We start from the raw sequence: 25,823 nt of genomic DNA, 5'->3' as shown, positions 1-25,823 counted from the left end.
GTATGAAGAAAAAAAGCAGTCACTGTCTTTTTTGAAGTAATTATGAGAAAATTTTATTGAGGGTTGAGGATAGGTTATTGAGTGCATAGCTTCGCTGGTAGTGTTTTAAGAGGAAACTTTACGTCAGAAGCTCCCTCTAAAGGATGATGACAATGATGATGATGATGATAATGACACAGCCGCGGCCCTTTGAAGCGGGCGATCACACTACGTTCATGATGATGATGACGATGAGGCTGCAAAACATGGCACGTACTCACGGCTGGGAATGGCCAAGAATTGTGTGTTTGTACCCACAGACGATTTTCTAATTTGCAAAAAGGAGCATTAGAAACGCGGCTCCGTCTTCTTGGATTAGACTTGCCTATTCCAAATTTTCTATCCTTGGGTGAGCCTCGACTTTTGGACACAGCACGTTGCCCTCTGAAGCACAGTTGCACGGTAGCTGGATAAAAAAAAAAGTAGCAAAAAAACTTTTTTTATTTATTTATTTTTTTTTCAGCGGCGGTCGTGGCTCATACCCATTATGGGGGATTGGCCAGGACTCGGGTGGATATAATACGAGGGGAAGTCAAAAAGTAAAAGGACTTTTGAGAAAAAGTACATTTATTTTAATGATACTGAAACATATATTACTTTTCTACATAACCTCCCTGCCCTTCAACGCACTATGCCCAACATTTCCCAAGTTTTTTTTATTCCCACGTAAAAAAAAATTTTGGTTGCATTTCGATGCAGGGTAAATGCAAAAACGCCCGTGTGGTTGCGTTGTAGTGCACGTTAAAGAACCCCAGGTGGCCAAAATTAATCCGGAGCCCTCCACTACGGCGTGCCTCATAAACAGAGCTGGTTCCGGTATGGTTCCGGCCCGTAAAACCGCAGAGAGAAGAAGAAGAAGGTTGCACCTGTAAGTAATTTTGCACCAGATCAATGACTTGTTTTGAGGCAACAACAACAACAACGACTTCTGCATCGCTTGCAAATCTTCTTCCCCTGAGCGCTTCTTTCAATGGTCCAAACATATGAGAATAGTTTGGAGCTTGGTCTGGACTGTATGGCTGGTATTGCAGCAATTCGAATCCCAACTCCTTTATTGTTTCGGCTATCCGTTTGGCAGAGTGTGGCCGAGCGTTATCTTGCTGCATGATGACACCTTTTCGCAGTTTTCCCACGACGTTTGGATGTGATTGCAGGATTGAGTTTAGTTCGCAAAACATCACAATCGTTCCCACTGTTCACAGTTTCGCCTCTTGGGGTGAAATGAACGGCTAACATGCCTTCCAAGTCCCAGAATACTGTTAGCATAATCTTACCAGCTGATGGTTGACGTTTAAATTTCTTAGCTTCTGGTGATGATAAGTGTTTCCAAACCATGCTCGCAGCCTTACTTCCCGGTTCGTGATGATGTACACAAGTTGCATCTACAGTAACAATTTGCTTTAAGAATCCATCTCCCTCGCGACGATAACGGGCCAAATGTTTACGAGAGATCTCCAACCTTTGTGCCTTACGCTGCGCTGACAATTCTTTCGGGACCCACCTTGCACACACTTTCCGATAATTTAGCCTGTCGTGTAAGATGTAGTACGCTGAACCATGACTGATATGTAAAGTATTGGCGATTTCGTCCACTGTGATTCGTTTGTTTTCCATCACCATACCCTAAACGACTTTCAAGTTGTCCTCATCCATTGACGTCGATGACCTGCCCAATCTTTCCTCGTCCCATAAAAAAGTTCTTCCCTCTTCGAAACGCTCTAGCCATTCGTAGATCTTGCTTCGCGATAAACAACTGTCACCATTCTGCGCTTGTATTAAACAAATAATTTCCTCAGGTTTAACACCTTCCGCAAACAAAAAGCGAATCACTGCCCTCATTTCCTCCTTGGTGCAGGTCGACAATGGAGCTGCAATGTTTAACAGTCTGCTACACTCTAACGACTAAAGCGGGAATAAGAGTTGTTGGAACTTCGTCTTTCATACGTCTACCAGAAGATCGTTCATCATCATGTGCTCATGCTGTCAGCACGGAGCCACCCTTGGAGAGAATAATTGACACGGAGCGGTTCAGTTCTCGTATTAAACTGTTAAGGGTCACAACTTGGGTGTTAAGCTATACGAAGAAGCTGAAAGTGGAGCAGACGTCATCGCGGTAGCTTTCCACTGAAGAACTTCAAGAGGCTGAATTCTACCTGATACGTGTCGAGCAAAAGACACATTTCAGCGACGAACTGAAGTGCCTTTCGGAAAACAAGCCTGTTCACTTGCTGAGCCAGATTAAGCATCTACGACTTTTCTTCGAATAGGACAGATTAATTCGTGTACAAGGTCGTGCTCATAGCAAAAACGAGAACTATGGAAGTCAGAATCTGATTCTATTGCCGAAACACAGTCACTTTACAACGCTGACTATCCGACAAGCCCATATGAAGGTACTACACGGCGGCGTCCGAGATACCCTGATTCTGATTCGTGAACGATTTTGGATTCCACGGGCCAGACAACTAGTCAAGAAAACCATACGTCGATGCCTGGTATGTCAGCGGCTGCAAGCAAAGCCAGTACACCAAGAAACACCTCCTTTACCAGAACACAGGTTTACCAAAGCAGAGCATTTCTTGGTCACAGGAGTTGACTTTGCTGGACCATTATACGTCAAGGAAAGTGGTCATCGACGTGCTTATATTGCACTTTTTACTTGCACTGTCACTCGGGCCATACATTTAGAGTTGGTCGAAGACATGACTGCCGAAAAGTTCCTCTTTGCATTCAGGAGATTTATTTGACGAAGAGGAATATGCAAGATCATGTACAGCGACAATGCCCGCACTTTTGGGAAGACGTCCAAAATATTGGGGAAGTTTTGGAAAACTATTAGAAACCTAGACATAATCTCATTTTTCGCAGCATCAGAAATTCAGTGGAAGTTTCTGTTCCCAAGTGCTCCTTGGTGGGGAGCTTTCTACGAGAGACTAGTACGCTCTGTGAAAAACTGCTTGCGAAAAATGCTCGGAAGAAGACTCGTGGGATATACTGAGCTCAGTACGCTTTTAACCGAAGTAGAGGCCGTGCTGAATTCACGTCCTTTAACCTTGGTCTATAATGACGTCGATAAGCCGATAAGCCTTACCCACTTTGCCCAGCAAGTTTCCTAGTAAGTCGAAAAATTACATCTCTACCACCTTACGAAGTATCGGTAGATACTAACAGCGAAGGCCAGCTGAACAGAATGTTGAAAAAACGAGAAGAAGACCTGAAAACCTTTTGGGATCGCTGGCAAAAAAAAATACTTAGGTGAATTGAAAAACCTTGCCATTAACAAAGCGAAACGCACCGACTTGCTGAAGGAAGGAAATTTAGTTCTCATCGGTGACAAAAAACGTCCTCGGCAAGTTTGGGTGATGGCAAGAATACTAGAACTACATAGCGGACATGATGGAAAGGTCCGCTCCTGTTCACTGCGTTTTCCGGGCGGATCCGAAGCAAGACGCCCTGTTCAACTGCTCTACACATTGGAAATTGAATAACGCCATCTGCTGGGCGCGGGAAGATGTTGTAACTTCGTCTTTCATACGTCTAGCAGACGATCGTTCATCATCATCGTTTTGCGCCTGACGAGCTCCGCTCGCTCGAGGGCATGAAACCATTCTTTTCATAATTCGCTGTTCTATTAAAAGAAGAGTACGCGCTTAAGATGTGCCGTTTCTGTTTCATCAAGACAGCGTGGTAGCCGGCGGACCTTGAGGTCCAATCACAAGAGTGACACGTTCCATAGAAGTGTTGCAGACGACACTAATTCAGCGTTGGATATTAGCAGTGTTACCAAACCCTAGTGCGAGAAATTGCAAAAGCCCCTTTACTTTGACAGCGTAAGCTATTATGGGCTCATTCCAATAGCCGTCTCGGTTCGCGATGGTGTTCGCCGCCGCTGCCTCCGCTGTTGGGAACCGTAACTGCTATCGTCGGAAACGCGAAAAAAGTACATGGTTCCCGCCGGGATCGAAACCGCGCCTGCTGAGTGGGAGCCGGATACTCTACCACTGAGCCACGCAAGCGCTTGCTATCGGGCAGTGGAAAAATGCGCTATAAATGCTCTCCAGGCACGCGCACAGGCACAGACGACCCGAGCCTACGCCAGTATGGTGGCGCCATCTAGGTAAGGCGCCTGCAAACGCAGCGTGCGCAGGCGCAGACGACGAGATGCGATTCAGACGAGGCGCGCAATCAACTCGATTCCGATGTGAGATGTGCGCCACGTATTCTGGATACCTCTTGGGTACACGTAATGGCGTCTCCTCGCTATGTACGAACCGCTGCTGCAAAAGCGAATCGTAGAGCTACGTGCGCGGGTGCAACCAGGCATCATCGGGCTCAGCAGACTGCTGTGCAGAAAGCATTACAAGCCGCAGCTCGCCGTCGACGCCGGGTGGACAGTTCAGACCGTTCTCGTCAAAACGAGGCGAAGAGACTTTGTCACGAAGACCCTGGTGTGTGTGGTGCTGAAATTGGAGCTACTCTTGAGCCGCTTCACCAGCTTACGCTGTGACTGTCCTGCGTGCGCTGCGCAGGCCTGTGACTTTTTTGACTTCCCCTCGTATACAGTCATTAAATTTCACTTTGCGCAAACTGATAAATTGTTTATGTATGTTTACGTACGTGGGCACTCTCATGTAAAAAGTGCCCTATCGGTACACGCGCTGCCAACTTCCGCAAAGCGCTTGCATGCTGCGTGCGTACTGTCATGGCGCAGTACTAAAACTCTCTATTGCCTGCTGCGTGCCAAATTTTCAAGACAGGATTGAGCGAGAAATTGTGCTCGAAGCGTGTAATGATCAATTATGCAATTATTTACTTGTTACTAGTATATTGCAGTTGCCGCCTTCGCAGGCATTCTCATAATTATGAATAGTATGATTGAAATAGTGCTGGCATGGAGCACAGGTAGAACATCGGGCTTCTAATCTGAAGGTCATAAGTTCGGATCCTCCTCCAGTCCGCTTCATTTTCAGGCAAGAAAGAAGTGGCACCTGACGCCGGCAAAAAGAGAGAGAAATATCACCAGCGCTTCCCCTGTCGAGAAAATGGGGCTAAGCGTAGCTTGTCCTGTGTGTATCTGATCATTCGTACCTTCGCGCGTGTACTCGTACATTCCCGTAGTTACGAGGCGTGCACCACCGTTGTCGTGTTCCTGGAGGGCAAGACGACGCTGTCGCAGGCGTTCTCCTTCGTTTACCCTAAACTCAGGGTCGGCGGCTCTTCGCTGACGTTTGGCCTCAACATCGCGCTCCTCCCAATGTCGTTGTTATTGATAATCATTATGATAATGATCACAATCATATCAGCATCACCTTATAATCAGGCAATGCTGATATCGATTACTGTTGACAAGCTTCAACGCTTCACAAGCGTTGAAGCGTGTGGGGCGCTTTCCGGCGCGCGTGACATACTGCCCTTGGCGCAGGGCTAGCTGCCCGAGCTGTGGTGCAGGCGCTTGGAATGCCCAGCTCTTGAGAGCTGGCCGTGACTTGGTCGACCCGGGATTTACCTCACATTGAAGCCCAACGTGGTGTACCAGAGTAGAGACGTGGATACCCGTACTCAGCTATGCATGGTCTTCAAGAAAGACGCCGAGACCACAGAAAGCCAAGGTTTAAATCCTTTTCCGGCGAAACTCGGCTATCTCTGAATAGCTGAAGGTTCCAAGTGCGCACCGCAGCTCAGGCCGTCCTGCGTTGTGGACAGTAGCTTTAATCAAGGCCACGGACCGCGGACCAGCTGGCCGACGCCCGGACTTTGAAGATTCGAGAAGCTACGGGAAGAGGATCCGATGCTTCGAATCCACTTCTCGTAGCTCGGCACATTTTCCTGGCGGAGGTGCTCTCTTCGCGCTGTTTCGTAAGCTATAGAAGTCCCCCATGGTTGTTTAGTCGTGCGTAAATAAAACAGAGCTTGACCTGCCAACTCTTATCAACCTTTACTGTTGAAAACTGAACGAAATGCGCGAAGGTATTGCGAAACCAGTGAGATCACAAGGACGCCAATGGCACTATTACGGTATGGCAGGGGAACTTCGAGTCGGCAGTATATCTACTCACCAAGTCACATTACCGGCCGAATGGTCGTGACTAGAGTGTATGGTCTACTAGAGCAGTCATCTTTAGTGTTTCTATTTTATCACATTGTGACCAAAATTATTGGTATACTGTTTGAAAGAGGCGGCTCTCCCAACCATCTCCAACCAACCTTCTCCGGCGTCAACCTAGGTCCGCCCTTTACCGCAAGGTTGTCCTATAATTTTGTCGCTCCATCAAAGCCTCCGCGACTCTCGGCTACATTTTCCTTCCCTTGGCACCTATTCAGATATGATAACTCATGGCCGTCGTGCTATAGAAATAATGAGACAGATATACGGCGGTATGAACTAATGTTTAGTTGAGACTGAGAATCGAAGTCGGGGGGCAAGTCGTGTAATCGTACTCAGTACCGCAGACAAACGTTGTTCAGCTGGTGTCTTGGCATATTGCGACCTGGGAACAGTGTGGAGTGCATTAAAAAAAGGCCATAAAGTACGTCGCAAGGGGCGTGCAGTGCAGTGCAGCACCACGGCCGGCAATTTATTGCTTCTTTACGAACACAAACTCGGCGATGGTTTGTCTTCACCAGTGTTCAGACATGTGTCCACAGGTGCGTGACCTCTAAAACAACAAACTCAAGGCAAGACACGGAATGACGAAGCTTCACGCCGTTCTGAACACCAAACTCAATGCCTAAAGAGGCGTAAGAATCCATAGCAGCCATTACTGCAAGACAGAGAGGGTTTTGGTGACGAATCCCATTATACAAACATCAAGAAAGCTTACGAGGATGAAACAGTAGGCTGCAAGCGTGCGAGCAGCAACAAATAGTGAGAATGAAGTAAGTTGCGCCGAAGTAAGGAAGACGCCATGAATGGTGCGCGAAAAAAAGAAAGAAAGAAAAGCGACAAGAAAAAAAAAAGAACAACGATGCGAGGATAGCAGTAGCAGCAGCAGCAGCAGCAGCAGCGAGAGAGCGAGCAGCTGTGCAGTTTGCCGCGTTCTTACCTTCTTGCGAGCTCTTCGCGAAGTCTGGCGTGGAAAACGTGCAGCTGCACGCGGGGTTCGGAAAGCGGAACGAAGAGAAGCGCAGACAGAGAACGACGGTTCCGGAAAAACATTCAGACACGAGCGCGCACGAAAGTATACGTCGCACACGGCAAAAACGCCTACGTCACTCGACATGAAAGGGCGATGAATAAATGGCACGGCGCGAGCCTTTACGCACGGAGGCTTTCGAGACCAACACCGCAACTGCAAGTCCACGCGGTTTAAGCGCCGTGTCGTCGTCCTGAGATATATGTATATACCCGCTGTCGTGGGAGCTCGACTGTGCAGGCGCTCGAGAAAAGCTCCCGGTTGGGATGACCCTGACACCCGCTATCACCTGGGACTGGGAATCGACAACTGAAAATCCTGGAACGTGTCGTAAGTGCCCTGCACCTGCGCCTGCTGTTGATATTCATTACCTGCAGCGACTGTGTCCGGGACTCGAAATATCAGGATCAGTGTCTATACTTTGAAAAAACAAATACAAAGAACAGGCGTAAAAGAAGTCCGAGGATTTCTCGTATTACCACCCGAAAGAGATGTAATGCGGTAGAATATGGGAGGATTCATCGACCGATGATCTCCCACAAGACATTCGCATTGAGTAATCCTCAAGTTTTCCACCAAATGCACCGAGTTATTTTCTCCCAGAATTCCACGATTTCATATACAATAATTTTCTGCAAGTAGTATTTCATGGTTAAACAGCAACTTTTATAATAGCCACAGTTTATCACATGCTCTAAAGGCGCAGTCGGAGTCATTTTCCATGAGCCAACGATTATATTTAGTTGGAGCAGAATGCAAACTCTCTAGGATCATTCGTTGTGCATTGATTTTTCTGTCTCCTCGCGGGCCTATAACGCTTCATGTTCATAGGTTCGTACAGCTCTGAGGTCTCGCGCTGCCGTCGCTTCCTAGCGGCCTCTGCCTTAGCACGACAAAGAGCTTCGCGTTCTTGAGCCATCGCATAATCCTTGTGTTGATCTGGCGTGTTAATCCCCATCAATCAATCAATCAGTCGGTAACACTGCCAATGTTTGTCAATTGTTCAAAGAAAAGCAGCCACTTAAGCAGCCAAGGCTTGCCATAAGGGGCCGCTTTTAGCCACATGTATAACTGTGTCGATGCCAGCCATTTGAACGAAAAGGTTATGAATGAATGAATTATATATTAATTTAAAAATTAATTAATGATTAGCTTTATTTGCCACTCGCAATAAGTGAAAGGGCATCGAGAGGAAGAGTTCAATAGTGCTTGATTCGCTCCGGAGTCCTACATATACCGGCAACAAAAATGTTACAAAAAAAACAGCGGAAACAAATGCTAGGCACAGGCACATCAAACTGAACAAATGAAACAAAAACTGCAGCTATACATAATTGAAAAACACACAGTGAGCTCAAATAAAGCACACATCAGTATATATAAGGGTAGGGATGACTAATTTAGAAAGTTGACTCAATCTGATCTGGTACAGAATAACGAAGGTTTTCCACTGCTAGCAATGCTATGAAGTGCAGGCAGAGAATAGGAGACGGTATTCTGAAATCGGTATTCAGTACGCGGTGTAGCGACATGAAGGTGTGACTGAGTACGAAATTTATAGGCCTCGGCACTAGATGTCAGTAGCGCTGCGTCACCAAGACTTGGTACATTGTGCATTATCGCATGCTTGCACCGTCGAGCACGCCTGTTCCATCGCACGCCTAAACTTCGTGACATTGCACTGTAGTGGCGTTGTGCAAATAACGTCTCCCTGCCCAGACATACAGGCGACGTTTGCAGTATCATTGAGACTGTATGGTGTAGCGCGAAACAAGACGAGGGAAACGAGGACGAGCGCTTACTGCCGGCTGAAATGTTTATTGTCTAATGAAAGGCTTTATGTGTGAAAGAAAAGAATGGAAACAAGATGCCACCACCGCCCACTGTTCCCGCTGGGTACCGCCTTTGAATCGCTGAGCACTGTGCAAGTACACAGGTGCTTTGAAATTTGCCGAAGATATTTAACGACCGCTGCGACATATACCTGGCGGCAGGCGCGCCTGGTGTATGTACTCGCGCCCAGTAGCGAAGACACACACAGCCCGTGATATTTTGTGCCGCATAAGCACTGCCCAGCAATAGGATTTAATAGTATTATTGACTCAGCAGGCACTGTGAACAGCAAGTCCGACTCAAAAAAAGACGCCGGAGTGAAGCGAAGCCCCATTCCATTTTCTTCAATAAACATGCTTTCTTACTAAAGAGAGAGAGAAAGAAAGGAAATGAAAGACAAGGAGGTTAGCCAGTGTAAATACCGACTTGCTACCCTGTACTGGGGTAAGGGGTAAAGGGAATAAAAGGTGGTAGAAGAAAAAAAATTCTTACTAAAGTAAATGCGAAATATCAAGGCTCACTGTCGTTCTCTACAAGTTCGCGTGCTCACATCGTCGGTTTGTGTTCTGATAACGAACGCGGCGTCTCGGGCGTAGTAAAAGAATTACGGGTTTACACGTTAGTTTGGAGTGATTTACAGCTTGCGTTTCTTGTGCTAGCTGCGACTGCAACTAAACCACACTCGACACATGCATGTCACAAGTGTGTATGCGCAGCAGCGCTGTGAATACTGGAGAACGTGTCCTTTTCTTTCTTTTTTCTTTTTTTTTCGTACACCGTATTGAATGTACCGGGAAGTATTAAAGCCATTTGTGTTCCATTCGGTGGACTATATAATCGCGGCAGCGTGAATTCGTGCACGCAGCAGCAGCTGACTTGGTCTCGCCGACCTCAATTTGCAAAGCACTCCACAAAATTAATGTGGCCTATACACTGGCGATACATTGGATGCGTAGTCGAGCGATCAGTTCTCAATTGCGAGATCGTTCCTCTAGGAGCAGAGTGGAACCGTTGTAGCCGAGAGTAAGGTGTCGATTCCGTAAGGTATAAAGCTTGTCAAACGGATGACTCAGATCACAGTCATCCCTGCCTAATCAATGAACCATGCGTAATGATTTTTACTTTAGACCGAAAATACAAGCATGAATGATAGTATTGGTCTAGTATCCATCTATTAAATTGTCGACAGAAGACGCAAATACGCGAGCTATTTAGCCAGCTTTTTTTTTTATCGAGAGGACTATGTTGGAGAAATTGCGCGCCAGAACTCCTTGTCACTGACCATGGAATGAAGTTCACGGCCGAGTTCATGCAATAAATTTTGAACCTCCTATAGTAAGTATAGTTATTCCTTCGTCGAAACATACAGACACCACCGAAAGCAGAAGGAGAAGCAGGGCTAACTATTGCCTCCTGAAAGGAACACACGACGCCCCCTGCTCGAAGGGAAGATAAAAAAAAGAGAGGAAGGGAAATTCAGGAGCGCGGCATAGCGTAACATATCACTCAAAGAGAGGAACAGCATTGACGAAGAGACTTGAGCCATCGCAGCACAATAGACTACCACTCATAAATTAACGGCTTTCCTGAACATCTGAAGAACATCCTCGCCGACGTCTTCGCTATGTTATGCTGACATTAAACACAAGCCTCGAGACCAAGTTCACCCCTTTGTCACATTTGCCTATAACGCGGCGCCACTAGAAACGACGGATTTTCTTCGGGATTCAGAGTTATGGAAGCTATGCCTTATTTATGTGTGTTTAACTTTAGTGATATTTTAAACTGAATTGTCACTTTTCGTATTCCCTTATACTGCTTTCTTGCCATGCTATTGCATCCTTTTCTTGTAGGACTCACATAATCGTTCACCGCGGATATTCCGATACAGTTGTTAGGCTATTCCACCTCCTTCTGCCTGTCTTTTAAGTAAACAATAAAAGAAAAAACACCGCATGTCCACGAAGTGAATGATGATGAGTGGGCGAAGCACCGAGGGATCATTCGGGTAACCGCGAATCACCCGTACATTGCCCACTTGAACATGCAAATGAGTGACATCACATGTGTACAGTATATACAATGTTGTTTTATTGGTCGTATATGGTATTGAGGTGCGGACTTCGTTTTCCCTTCATTAAGACTGCCTTGGTATCAGTGCAGCAGCACTGCGACGCCGGCAAGCGGACCCAGAGGCGGCGAGAGCGCGGGAAGCGGCGGCAAAACGCCGGAAGCGTTCTCTATACCTGAGGTTGGTGGCGACGATGCTCAGTTCAAGCGCGAGCTTCGCGAGCCCTCAGCTCCGGGTCCGCTTGCCGGCGTCGCCGTGCTGCATCAGCTTTGCGAGCCCTCGGCTCCGCTTGCAGTTGAGCCGCCACTCTCGCCTTTTCATCCATAGCGGGTGCGCCGTTATCAGAAGCGACCGTTATCATCCATGGCTGAAGAGAGAAAGAGAGCGCGCGTCGGGAACGAACGCCCTTGTGCACCGCAGCGCCCCTAGCGGACTCCATGCGAACCAGAGCTACGGACGACGGGCGACGACGAGGGGGGAGACAACGCGCGGCCCTAAGGTGCTTCGCCCCTAAAAAATTGCCGCGGTTGAACACGGTTAAACCAAGTTTGTCGAGCGATAGCACGGTTTTGCTTGCTTTGAGAAAGGACACAGACGCTGCTCGGCGCCGCCAGCGACTACCGCATCTACAATTGCACCTCAAGACAACACACAGACGCTGCTCGGCGCGGCAGCAGCAGCGAGTGAATTCGCGTTCATGCTGCGTCTCGCTTCAACGCGAACTAAGTGTCGAAAGCACAGCACATAAGAAGCTACCAGCACGGCTCACTTTGTCCACATCACAGATCTCTTTCAAGATATGGGCGCCCACGCGCCGTATTCAGCAGCCGCCGGTAGTGGCAGGCTAAGTCCCAGCTTGACCATGGCTGAGCTTGAAGGTCAGATTTACGGAAGCAGTCGTCTTCTGGGTTTGTACCTGCAGTAGAGCTATCGCTCTAAAATACTCTGCCAGCAGACAACACCGCTATCATGCTCGACGCCATGTCAAATGTTAACTGAGAAGTTATTACGACGACGAGTCTCTCTCTTTGTTTTTTCCTTTTCCAATCTGCCGAGGGACCTCGTCAGCCCACTCGGTGAAGTACAAAGTGTCAGCAAAAATTTGACGCTCGAGGCTACAACTTAAGACATCAGAAATAGCACTCGCCGGTAGCATATTTACCGGTTACTTGATGTAGCTCATAGCGTTTGATTCTTTTCAGTAGCCATTGCGGTAAAGATTGCGGTAACGATTCATATCGATACAATTGACTCAAAGCTTATCATTATGCACGATACCATTACACAAATACTACCACTAGGTCCGCCCGCTACTAGTTTACTACACGGAAGGAGAGAGGCAGGCTACGAACCTCGGCACCTCTTTTTCATGCAGACATATATGTATACAGTGCTTTAGTCAATAAACACTCGGGGCTTCTCAGGGCATTCGAGATTGGGAAGGCGTGCAATGCAAGTCATTTATTACAGACACTGTTCAAGTTTTGCTTTAAAGGTTTGGTTTGTTTTCGAAGCTCACAGTTATATATCTTTCTGTCTCGCTATCTGCGCATCGCTTGTGTGGTTATCTCTCCTCCCCTCCCCTATCTGCATAGGTCGCTGATTACAGCCAGTATGCACGATGCCTCTTCCTTTTATCTTGTAAAAATGCGTTGTTTCTAAGTTGTACTTACTAGGATGTTTTGCTTCCTTTTGTTGAACCCCACCTGACGCAAACATTTTACCTACCAATGAACCAACCAACGAATTCTTTTGTTGACTGCCTCCTATCTTTGTGACAATACAATGTTTTCAGTTTGTAGTGAGAGTATATGTACGAAATGACTTTTCAGCTGCCTTGGAAACAGATACTTCGGAAATTAGCGCTAGCCGTCGCGTACTCCCTTTCATTTGTCTCCCGATTGTCACCGTTCAGTAGTTTTCTCAACATCCAGGCTGTACCCGGGTGTGTGAAATTCTGCCTTTGGTTTCTTGTTTCGACGTGTGCCATAGTGGTACGTCCGGATTTCCACGAGGCACCGATAACACTTACGAAGTGCATTTCATGTAGTCGCAGGTTAATACATTTCCGTTTTTGTCACTGCAAGCGCGCATCGGTTTGCGCACAGTGGATCCAGACATAAGACGCGCAGCACACGGCGTGCCCAGCCAGTCATTTTTTACGATGCTGCACCTCTTTTGTCTTCTTGTGTGGCAGCATTATTGTTAATGGGATCTGGCACTCCCGTGTACCAGATCCTTCCCCCTAAAAGAAATAAAAAAAAATGGCAGACCTACGTGGTGGCCTTCATCTATACTTTCGTTGGCTGAAAGACATGCTAGCGTCACTTAAACACTATCAGTGCGTCATAAGCCAAATCATGGGTGTCATAAGCCAATCAAATCTGGCTCCCATCTGCTTGTCTGTGCTTCTGTTCGTCCGTATGTCCTACCAGCGTTCCATTATTCCGGTCTACCCGGTCGTTGGTCTGCGCGTCGGATTAGTTGTTGCTGCATCCGTCTATTCGGCCATACGTCTTCTGTCTGTCCGTCCGACTGTCTGTCTATCTCAAAGTTCAAGGGGCGTAGCCAGGGTAGCCAAGTACCCCCGCCCCCTCCACCCTTCCCGAAAGAAAATTCCTGGCTCCGCCACTGCAAAGTCCCGATTCTACCGACCAACGTAGGGAACCAAGCATTCCGTAGAGCGTGTCTTAAATTTCTTTCTGCTTGTTTACATCCTTCAAACGCTCCCTTTACTATATACATATTGCAGATACATGCAGCACTTGAATTCCCGAGCAGTAAAGATTACAGTCAGGCAAAAGCCTATTAAGTCGTCGGCTAGTCCTTTTACGATGGCGGGCAAACATGAGTGTGAAGGTGTCGCAGTAAATCTGCGGTTGGCTGTCTTCCGTGAGCGAATGTTTTGCGAGTAGTTTAGAAAGCCGGCCCTACCATGCACTTCCTTCATCGTCACTTGTATGATAGAGCGGGAGACCAAAGTGAATTATAACTCTGAGGAGGCGGTACTAATGAACGGATTACATATAGTGGTGTATATACAAGCTCGACAATGATACATAAATGAAGACAGCTTCCAAAGCCAGTTCCAAATAATGCTGATGTTGATGATGATGATGTGCATTATATACGTGTTGTTGCTTAAACAAAATCACACACAGCGTCAAACACGTCCCTGTGGCTAAAACCCAGTGCCGAGGCCCTAAGGACAGTAATACTCCACCACTAAATTCAAGCCTAGTTGACTAAGCGGCACTTCAGGAAGTCTTTTTTTTTTCCTTTTATTATTTGTATCATTTTTCGATGCGTGACCAATCGTCCTCCTCGGTGAGGGCTGTGTGTTAAGAAAATAATATCAATATCGAAAATCAAGCAGGGGTGAATCTAAACCAACTAGTCCAAATGTATTTTCTAAAGCTGTAGCTTTCTCTTAAGCTATAGCAATTCGTTTAAAGGCCTGCCATCGTTTGCGCAGAGATCTGACTAAATTTCGGGAAGGCTGGGTGCCATCCAAGTCGCTATTTCCCACAGCTTGCCGCGGGAAGGCGTATCCCAACTGGTGAGGATGAGCGTAAAGCGTAGCGTGTAATTCATTTACTTGTCATAGCGCTTCTTTTGCTTCTTTTTATTACCCTTAGCTAATGCGCCTCTTGAGTATGGTACTTGGTCTTATGATTTTTTTTTACTATAGAGCCCGCAGTGACGTCCTCTAGCTAAAGGACGCGTCGTATCCGCGAGGCAGACGCATATGCGAACGATCGAAACCAGCAACCGGAAGCCACTGATTTATTCCCGAGAGCGCGCGGTTTGAGGATCCCGAGCATGACACATGCAGAAGCGTGTATACAAGTGAATCTGAAAGACGAGGAAGACGACGGCGCCACTATACTAGCCAAAACAATAGGGGCAGGATCAAAAAAGAGAGAGAGATTATTATTATTGAAGTCAAAATAGTGTGTTGGAACGATTTCACCAAGAAACACGGTACGTAAAACAGCTCCAGCCGCAGAAAACTCGAGCTTAGTATTTCAAAAGAAAGATAAATCTGTGAGAAGTTGAGCAACCTAGATACGTTCCACCGCCGTCTCTCTACAGCAAACGATGCATAATAGAACAGGACGCAAATGTGTTATTAAATGGCCGTATCAAAACGCCTTTCAAAGATGTTTTTTTTTTATTGTACATATCCAACGCTCACCTTAGAATATATGTGAAGCCATTGCAAGCTTTCGTGAAGCGGTTAATGAAATTCTATAAATGTGTCCATTCGCGCACCCGTTCTACGCAATGTGACACACGCGGCGATCCTCTCCCTTGCAAGAATAGTGCACGTTGTTCAATATAATTTCAATTAACTTTCTACTGAAGACAACATAAAGGCAATAGAAACACAATAGAAAGTTTAAACTGATATCTGTAAGGGTGCAAAGAGGTAGTTGGCGTTGGCACGGCAGAGGTATACGAGCGATTAAGAAACAGCCGGAGAACTTGCTCAAACATGCAAGTTCATCTAATACGGCGAGCCAGTGTGGCTGCTCAGGTTGAGCTCTGTGGGCCTCACGGATCGTGTGCAACTGCTTTCCATAAAAGTTTTCTCTGGCAGAACGTGCGTTAACGCCAGCATGACGTACTTGCATTCTTATTTTCCAGAGGCTGTGAAGGCAGAGGACCATGGACATGTCGTAGGCGACGCCGTCTTCGTTGTCTACAATCAGGAATCGGATTCGGTGCGGTTGGAAAGTTATTTTTAAGTGAGCGCTGAAATATACATCTCAATGAACCATTGCATTCCTAAAATCTGTGAATGAACGTCCTATTGTTTTCATTTCTTTTTCCTCCTTGCATCTTTTTCTCTTTTTTTTTTTCAGAGGGTGCTGTAGATTGTCTATGCCACAAGAAAGCCTTTATCCTGCACCCCAGTTTTGACTGGAAGCGTGCTGGTATGTAATCGCGAGAAAAAAAATGTCATTCGTCGTTGGTTTGATTGGCATTTGCTTGACTCGTTTTAAAACGTTGTGTCTTCGACCTTCGCGGCAGAGAGCTCTATACACTGGCTCTGGCCGCCGTAGTATATTACCGAGATCTTTATACAGGCACTCACGGTTCACAGACCCTAGGTATTCCAATGAGAAATGCATTTAGAGAAGGCGAAGAGAGTACAGAACTTCGTGTAAATATCCGGCGACATTTCTGACTGTCGTACTGCATGACGAGACAATGAACTGTGGCAACGCGTTTCGCAGTCGCATCTGCATAACTGTTCGCAAAAATGCGTTGTCTTGGTTCCTTAGAGAGAGGAAGTAGAAGAAATTTTTCTGTTGGTATGTGTGTGTGTGTAGAGAAAGCCACCTGGAACGAATATATCTATCACTGTGAACGTATTGCACTGATCAGTTGTACTGACGATAAAGAAGAAGAAAAAAAACAAAGGTAGAAGCGATTGTGGCCTAATGGTTAGAGCATTTGACTGCTGTGCTGGGGCACAGAGCTTTGGTCCCACCAGCAGGCCCGTCATTTTTCTTCTTTTTTTTCTTTACAGTGTGAGCTATTTAAGAAGACAGCAGCAGCCCCCGGCCGAGGTTCGCAGAGAAAGCCTCGCTTTAGAAGTGGCTGAAGCATTCACACAGAGCCAACAAATCAGGCTGCATGAAGAGGCCGCTGTCTCTTTTGCGAAAAGCAGAAGATGCATGAAGACGATGACGCAAAGGCGACCGCGATATTACTATTCACTCCTTCTTCCATTCAAGGTTCCCAAACTGCATTCGTTTCAAGACGGCTATCCGTCGGCACGCAAGCTGAAACCTAAGCACGTTCTTTTAAATGCGATAGCATGCAACGCTAACACTATACTTCTCCGGATCCGGCTAGCTATCTGGCCTCGAAGCACAACGAACGTTAAATAAGAAATTAAAAAATAGTAATTAAATGGGAACCTTAATTCGAATGCACTTCGAAACGGGTACTTTGGCACTGTAGCAAAATGAAAATTTATTTCATCTTTCTCTCTTAATTTAAATATTAGTTTCAATTGACACATAAAAACTAGCATCATAAAGCTTGAAATCCGTTATTTAGGGATGTAAATTACAATCCTATATTTCAACTCACCCCAACGACCAGATGCGTGATTGATTTATTTCAGCAAGAGGTACTACGAAATTTGAAAATTTGGAATATGTATCCTGCTTTAACATACTCCACTCCCTACCTGCTGTGATTGGCTGCGAATCACTTACGGTGCGCCAGAATCGCTTCTAAATTACGTAGATCTATAGTCACAATGAGCGCGTACAAACTTACGAATCGATGTCATATAATGCGCCGTAGCGCTGAAATGCCATCGCACTTTCGCACTCCGGCATTGAGGCTATATACGCCCGACGACAGCCACAATACTCACCTCCGAACACGTTCGAGTCACCAGGTGTTCCTAGCTTCCGCGTGGCGTGTCACCTTTCCATCAGTAGTAGTAGGAGAACGCAGCCGAGGCAGGAGGCTAACAAGACGGTGCACTAAACTTCACCGGCGTGAAAAAGCAGACTGGAAGTCCACAAGGCGCATGCAGTCCAAAACCACCACCACCACCACCGGCGTGCCAGACCGTGGCACGTTCCGAGAGTGACAACGCTCCAGGGAACGGAGCGAGGACCGCGCGCGTACGACTCCGGCACCGTTCGCGCTTCGCAGCAGCTGACAGAGAGCGGCACACGCCTCCTGCGTGGAGAAAGGATGACGAGGGCTGCGGGAAAAGGTCGGACGCGATGCGGTGTGTGACGAGTGCGACAGCGAGCGACGACGACTCCGCAACGCCGGCGCGAGTTGCCTGAGAGCGTGGCTTTAACCGTGCGGGCACCGCGCTATCAGTGAAAGAGAGAAAACGCGCGCGCTCGCTTCTTTCGCGCGAGTTTATATTTTCACTTTTTTTGTGGCTTGCGGGGGCACCGACTGTTCGCTTCCCGCGCTGTCGGTTCGCCACATTTATTGCGCTCCGCCGCATACCACGACTATATACGCTTCCGAATCTGAGCTGGACGGCTGAGCGATGACGCCTATACCCAACCTTGCGAGCCGGTATACGTGGAAACCGTTCGCCGGACGGGGTTCCCACTTCGTGTCAGTGTCAGTGAAAAAAAAATGAAAAAAAAAGAAAAAGAAAACGCGCGCATTCAGTTGCGTCGCTCCACGATTAAGTGCGGTCCCGATACGTCGGCGCAGCTGTTGGGGGCAATAGTCGAAATCTAATGGCGGTAATGTGCCGTGTACCCTTGGCAGCTCGGACAGTCGAAAATGTTGTGCAAATAGATACAAGCAGAAAAATACAACTGCGCGTGCAAAAAAAAAAAATGTGTAAAAGAACTACAAGACAAGAATTGTCACTCACGAGGATAGCGTTTCCTAATTGAAGTGAAAGTCGTTAGCCGCTTAATCTTGAGCGGAATTGCAGAGCTGCTTTTTTTTTTATTGCCTCTTTTCTATTTCTTTTGCGTATTAGGTTCGACCTTTACTGCAGCTATGCATCTCAGCTTTCAGAATCAAATGCAAACTGGAGGAATGATCACGCTTATGTTGCTGTCATTCCTATGAATTCCTATTCATGGTTAACGTTCTAACCATGTGCAATTAAATGAAACCAGGCGATGCGTCATTTAACACATATGCCTACTAGTCGCTGATAACCTCGGCAACATTTCACCCTAAGAAAGACGGGTGGTTCTACAAGCGCTAGAAAAAAATACTCTTGAATTAAAAAAAATAAAAAGCACTTATTTTACCATACGCTGCCGTTTTCGCTAGCGACTTCATATGAACATTCACTGCACTCATAAATGCATCCACTTTCTGGGAAGCCTAGGTAAGTTTTAGCATTCATCGCACCAGCATTTTCAGACTGTCATACACCATATTCGCGCTGTAGGGACGTTTCCAATTATTTCCTATATTTAAATTCCTCCTATCACCCCTATGTTTCCTTTTTAGGCTCTAGGTTATTGTTTGTTTCTTGCCTCCCTTTCTTAGGTAAGCATCGCTTCCTCCTCCATCCAACCACAATGTTATTTTCCTTCCTGCGTATCTAACTCTAGCCTTTAGTCGAGTGCAATGCAGCTTCCTACAAGTTAAACTGAATTAACAATCAAGAAGGTCACTTGGGAAAGCATTTGCCTCCACTGCCGCTGCTGTCCGTCAGTGTCGCATTTTCGGCAGTTGACGACGCAGAAATCTTGGCCCCGCACGTAACAAAAAGTTAGAATGTAAAAAGTTCTTGCAAAAATGCACGGGGAGCCTGTGTCAAGAGGGCTATACAGCCCCAGCCCGCAAACGATCAGTCCACTTAGCCCTTCGCCACGTAAAAATGACCGCAATAGTTAACGGGACACGGGATTTGCAAAAGAAAATAGGAGAATTCCAGCGAAGCCTGGGTACATAGGCTCGGATTTAAAGTTTAACTTCGTAGAAGCCTTTGCAACCTATACATAATGACCCACTAGCTTGGAAGCGTCATGCCTTAACAGAGCAGAAATTGAAATTTGTCGTGAAAGCCGTTTCCGGTGAACTTTCGTGGCCCGATGTAGTACATGACAGCGGACTTTAGGTGGTCAGCGTTCCCTGCCTTACTCTTATTCGCATTCGCTAACAGCCACGCACCTATCTAGACTGTCATAACCCGACTGCTAGCGAGCTCATCATAAAGGTACGCGAGATTTCAACGAAAGGAAAAAGATTAGGGGAAAAAATAGGTGGCACATGTCTCGCGATGACACTGCCGTATACGTCAAATGTGTGGTATCAGCCTCTTTCGGTGGGAATAGCTCTGCAATGTCACACACTGAATGCGATGACGTAATCCAGTAATAACTTGGTGCAGTAACGCGTTGTAAGGGGCCGCGGCCTTTGGGTACAGTGGCTCGGTCGTTACAGTCCGGCAGAGTCGGAAGGTTGATTCGAACACTTCGCAAGGCTTTTGCACACCCCCGGTGAGGGAGATAGTATGTAGTATGCTCTATCTACCACTACCTGATCACGTGATTGTAACTCCGCGTTGTCGCCTGCACAGACAGCCCACACACAGTTTTACCCTGCTTCCTATAGCTTATCATTCACAGCCATCGCCGTTGCTCCTCAAGCTCCTCATCTGGCTGTTGTCCGTACTAGCTCTTCTGGACATGCGAGAGGTGTGACGTACGTCCCTTACGATGCTTTTCTTCATCGGCGTACGTCCTTTAATCGACGATTTTCCAACAACGCTAGAAAGTATTTACACAGTAAATTATTGCAGACTGGCATAATAGTTTGAACATGGTGGCGTAAAATTTGAATACGACGAATGACCCCTTACCGCAGCCATGGCTGCCGGGCACATCTTGAAGCTACCTCGCGAGAGACGTTCCACACGATGGAGCCTGCTCCACGAAGCAGCGTGCCAGGCTATCACTTATCTTGCAATGTATATCCGTGCCACTAACAACGACACGTCCATGCGCATGTCCACAAAGGCTTCCACTCCTCCACCGCTCCGCTGGCGACCCGAAGTTTTTCAGGCAACGCTGAACGACAACTTCCCAAACGCTGAATCATCCCCACGGCATAGACTTGCTTGCTTGCTTTCCTATCACCTCTGCCACAATGCCACTGACTGAAGTGTCCTACACCAATCACTACTAGCTGTACTTTCACATTCGCGTGACGTAAGATCAAGCGCGATGCAGCGACGAACGATCGTTGAGTGAACGCTTCGGGAATGAGTGAGGGAACCCTTCTGCTGCCCATTCTTTCTATGCCCTTGAATATCATGCACTGTTAACAGCTACCGACGTAGTAGCAACGCTTACAATATCCCTCCTCAAAGCTCCTTTCGTCACTTCTGCTTGCGTTGGATCAGATAATCGACGTTCGCTGAATAGGATATCCGCGAGAGGGACGAATCACGAATACGGCCCCGGATCGACGCCCCTGATCCACAGTATGGTTTACTCGCCGTGATGACGTTCAGTTTCTACGGCGTGGCAAGTTCACACACAAAGTTCTAGCCCGCCATTGCTGCCTTTTCAACTTGAACGAACATTGTGAAGCACTGCTTGAAGCCGTCGATATCAGCTAGGAAACTATCAACACCGTCGTTCCAGAGCATATACTCTACGTTTATTCAAGTATAATGGAAGTCGCCGCTCATCCATCGGCGGAATATTCTTCACCAAAAAAAGAAAAAAAAGAAGAAGCAGCAGACCCACGAAATCATCCTGTACATTCCTTTGACTGAAGACTCGGCCAAGAACAATGACAACCCTTCGAAAACATCTTCGCACATCTGCATTAGCGCTTGTGTCCGAAAACAGCGGGCTCGGCCATTGCTCTCGTCATCCGGACGTCAATCGTTCGCCCTGGCTCCAACTATACTCGGCGAGTCCGTCCAGATTAGCTCACCAATTCCCAGAGCTTGTCTCAGTAAACGTCACACCACTCAACGCTGTCGTAGAGAAAATGCCCGTTAACAAGCGATGCCAGCCTGGTATGAACAACAGCACTGTTTCACCCATCCCATGTCCAGCTCCATTTTCACATACGCTTGTTGATAGTTCTTCAACACAGCCATCGATCAATCCCTTTATTCGTGCGTTTCGCCTGCCTATTTATCGATCCGTCCATGAGACAGTCAGTCAAATTAAGTCAAGGTCAAGTCATTGCACCCTCATCTATCTATTCACACAGAACACTTTCTGCCCTGCTGTATCAGGCCTACCTCCGTCTTCCGTGCGCGAGCTCTGGAGGCGACGTGTCAGGCTGAAGTGCCGCTGCCAATTTCACCAAACGGAGCTAATTAGAGCATGCAGGCGCATGGCCGAGCTGAGTCCACCGGTTCCGGCGTAGACACCGCGCGGAAGTGGCTCGTGCACTTGGGCTCACGACAGCGCTGGCGGGCGGCCCGGAAACGCAGGAAGTGCGGCGCCCTCATCACGGCGCCATAGAATAAGGAACACGGCGCTCATTGCACCGCAGCCGAGAGGCGCGCTCTCGGCTAAACCACCGCCACACGAACAGCGAAGAGGCAGACAGAGGTCGCTCGTGAGCTTACATCGAGTACGCGAGCCTGAACAAGACGTTTCGCGGAGAACGACATGACAGCACAAGTAATCTCGGTGACACAGCTGCATGGAGTCAGTGACATATGCACACTTTAAGTGTCGACTGAGTGAAAGGTCAACCTTGGTGATACCCCCGAGCAATATGATCTCATCTAGGCAATCAACAGTGGTTGAACAAGGAATGTCGCTGTAGCCAACGTGTCGACAAGGGTGCTTGTCTTGGACGAAGACAAGTGCCTTTGTTGAAACGTTCGCTACAGTGATATTCCGTTTTCGACCACCTGTTGATCACTTCGATCCTGCATCTTCCTGTGAACTTATAGGAAATCTAGGTATGCCATGATATAGTATAAGGTACGGAGAGAAACGCTTAGTGATATTCGGCTGTTACTGCCGAACCCAAAAGACATGCTAAATTAACGCAAGCTTCGAAGAGCGGAGCATTTGCATGTATACTGTTTACATGTATATGCATGTATGTGTGCGTGTGCGTGCGGGCGTGCGTGCGTGCGTGTGTGTGTGTGTGCGTGTGCGTGTGCGTGTGTGCGTGTGTGCGTGTGTGTGTGTGTGTGTGTGTGTGCGTGTGTGTGTGTGTGTGTGTGTGTGTGTGTGTGTGTGTGTGTGCGTGTGCGTGTGCGTGTGTGTGTGTGTGTGTGTGTGTGTGTGTGTGTGTGTGTGTGTGTGTGTGTGTGTGTGTGTGTGTGTGTGTGTGTGTGTGTGTGTGTGTGTGTGTGTATGTGTGTGTGTGTGTGATTTCTTTTTATCCGTAATGGTGGGCTGACAATGTGCTTGACTATGCATTGTACCCCTGGTTTCATAGGCGATGAAGTGAGCTTCAATGTTGCCTGCTCATGGAGAGTTGAAGGCTTGTACATATAGGATCGCAGGGACTGGTGCTTTCTGGTTCGTTTAACTACTACCTAGATTATCTATTTTGTGCTGACTCCTTCGAAAATTAAACACTTGAACTATGTAGGCAAATACTGTAAGGCATTAGTCAAGAGGAGGACGGAACTTCATTGGTCAGGCGTCGCTGATTACTCAAGGGAAGAGCAAGGAAGAGACGTTCTTGAAGTCCATTTCATCTCTTGCTTACTCTAACCTGTAACAATGACAGTAAACTGAATTATTGGAAGTTTCACACGTCAGAATAACTTCACATAAAACAAAGCAGTCCGCACCAGAGGTATTGATCAAAATCTTTCCACACAATTAACGTTTCTTGGTTGTTGTTGTTTTTTTTTTCCTTTTTTTCGAGCATACAGTTCTATCTGAAAACTCAGATCATGCATGAAAAGCCAGCAGTGGAACCTGCCACCTCGTGTTGTTACCGCAGCCTGGGACACCTTCAGCGCCAGCGATGAAGAGCTTATATATCCTTCTATGGCCACGTGCTCTGAACGTGACATAAGTCCTTCCTTTGTGAATCTCTCTCACAGCCAGTGTTTCTAAATATGAGTCCCGATTCGTAGTCACGAATAACTGCCCCCACACGACATAGATATGACACTTCGGTCCTTGTCACTGTTCGTTCTTCGAGCGGCGGCAGACAATCGCCGGCGCAAGCGTGTAATGCGTTCGGCGGCGATTGCGTTGAGCAACCGAGGCCAATCTACGAAATCGCCTCGTGGCAGAATGCGCTGCGCCGTCCCATGACAATTGGTCGAGAAGCCACGAGAATATCCCTAGCAGCAAAGAGGGAAGTCGCGTCATGCACAAGCGACTCCGTCAATTGCGGCATACAAGCGCAAGCGTGTCGGCGCACATACAGGAGGAATGAAATGGAATCGTTTCTCGCTTTGGCAACGCTGTCGCAATGGCACCAGTCAGCGCAGCTGTCGCTGTCATGGGAGCACATGTAGGATTGTAGGGGCGGAGGTTTGGAAAGACCGTTACAATCCCGAAATGATTGGTATACGTAAGACAATTACGAGCAGCTGCTGCTGCGTATACCCTACATCTGACTCACTTGCATAGCTTGCCGCCTTTCTCTAGAGATTCATGCTGCCTACGATACTGGTGACACGTAGTTAAAAAAAAAAGGGCCTACACAACGCATGTAACGGGGCAGCTTAATTTTCATGCTATATATATATATATATATATATATATATATATATATATATATATATATATATATATATATATATATATATATATTGTTATATATAACCATTGTTACACTGGTTAATACAGTTATCGTCTGTTTCCTTGTTGCACTTTGTACTTTCTTTTGCTTATCACCCCCTCATACACATTCTCAATCACTCCCCTCGCCATTAGGAGTAGCATGTATGAGGCTACTCCCCCTGGGGAAAAAAGACAGAAATCACTTCCTTAAGCAACGTCTCCTGTCTATCTCGCCCTTTATTCAGACCTTACAGAGTAAATAACTTTGCTGTGGCGGTTCACCAAAGTTTTATTTGCAGCTTCAACCTCCTCCAAGGTGTCCGTTACGTATAGGTGGACGTTGTCGCGTTTCATGCCTTTCGAGGCAGAGCCGTCTCCTCTGACAGTCATGGCTACGCAGCCTCGTGTGAACAAGGACCGGGAATGTATCAGCGAATTACTGTCATCTTTGTGTTCCCCTTTCCCATTCCCCCCGTATAGGGTAGCCAACCGGACGTTATTCTGGTTAACCTCCCTGCCTTCTGTCTTTCCCTTTCTTCCTCCTCCTAGACAGCATGGATCGAAAGGTACCCTGAATGCATGTGTGAGTACGTGCAACGTTCTGTCATTATTATTTGTGCTCAAGTTTCACATCTTTAGTTCGGGAGCTTCTATCTAAATGCGCGAGAACGAAGAAATCATTTTTCTCGGCATCCACGCAGTGCAATGAATTCGATTATATTGTTGCATTTAAAAGCCAGCGGCGGCGACTCACTGTGACTATGGCGTTCTGCTGCTGATCACGAAGTCGTGGGTTCGAGTCCCAGCTCCGACGGCCGAATTCTCATGGAGGCGAAATGCAAAAAAAAAAAAAAAAATGCTCGTGCCCTTTAGATTCAGGTGCACATTAAAGAACCCCACGTGGTCGAAATTAATACGGAACCGACCATTACGGCGTCCCTTGCACTACGTGTGTTGCTGCTTTGGGAAGTTGAACGGTATACGATTTGAATTCACGAAGCTTTTCTACCATTAAGAGCTGTTTGCCATTAGCGGGCCATCCTCGCTAATATGTCCAGCATCCCGACCGGCGGACATCTGCTCTTACGAAATGTTTTAGCGTAAGAACATTTCTTTTTGTAAATACCGGGCCAATACTCATCAGCAAAAAGTTTTAAGAATTATGGGGTTTTACGTGGCAAAACCGCGATTTGATCATGAGGCACGCCATAGTGGGGGACTCCGGAAAATTTGGGGTTCTTTAACGTGCACCTAAATGTAGGTACACGGCTGTTTTCGCATTTCGCCCCCATCGAAATGCGGCCGCCGTGGCCGGGATTCGATCCCGCGACCTCGCGACCAATACCATAGCCACTAAGCAACCACGGCGGGTCCTCAGTAAAAAGTGATGTCGCAGCTGTGTAAGCAGCATCTACTGGGACATTTAAAGGGCTAAAAGTTTATACATTAACCGCGCTCTGAAGCATATGAAAAATTTGTGGTCAAGAATTCTTGGAAAACCCTCACACAATGTAACAATTTCACGTGAGCACTGCACTA

The 25,823-nt window shown here is 47.1% G+C and overlaps 1 protein-coding gene and 1 long non-coding RNA gene across 3 annotated transcripts in view; one reads left to right on the top strand and one right to left on the bottom strand.

Moving 5' to 3' along the window:
* Positions 1–18,652, bottom strand: part of LOC119450377 (sialin) — a 77,991-nt gene extending 59,339 nt beyond the window's left edge. For both annotated transcript variants that reach the window (XR_007466420.1, XM_037713812.2), the window contains exon 1: positions 17,477–18,652. The gene's annotated coding sequence lies outside the window, so the exon portion shown is untranslated. The remainder of the gene's footprint in view (positions 1–17,476) is intronic.
* On the top strand, positions 7,077–17,513 carry LOC125944738 (uncharacterized). Its single transcript, XR_007466421.1, has 3 exons — positions 7,077–7,502; positions 15,727–15,827; positions 16,616–17,513. It is a non-coding gene; the product is annotated as an uncharacterized LOC125944738 (long non-coding RNA).
* Positions 18,653–25,823: the final 7,171 nt, after the last annotated feature.

Source organism: Dermacentor silvarum, chromosome 4 (assembly GCF_013339745.2).
Source record: "Dermacentor silvarum isolate Dsil-2018 chromosome 4, BIME_Dsil_1.4, whole genome shotgun sequence".
NCBI classification, from domain to species: domain Eukaryota; kingdom Metazoa; phylum Arthropoda; class Arachnida; order Ixodida; family Ixodidae; genus Dermacentor; species Dermacentor silvarum.
This window is presented reverse-complemented; position numbering and strand designations above follow the sequence as displayed.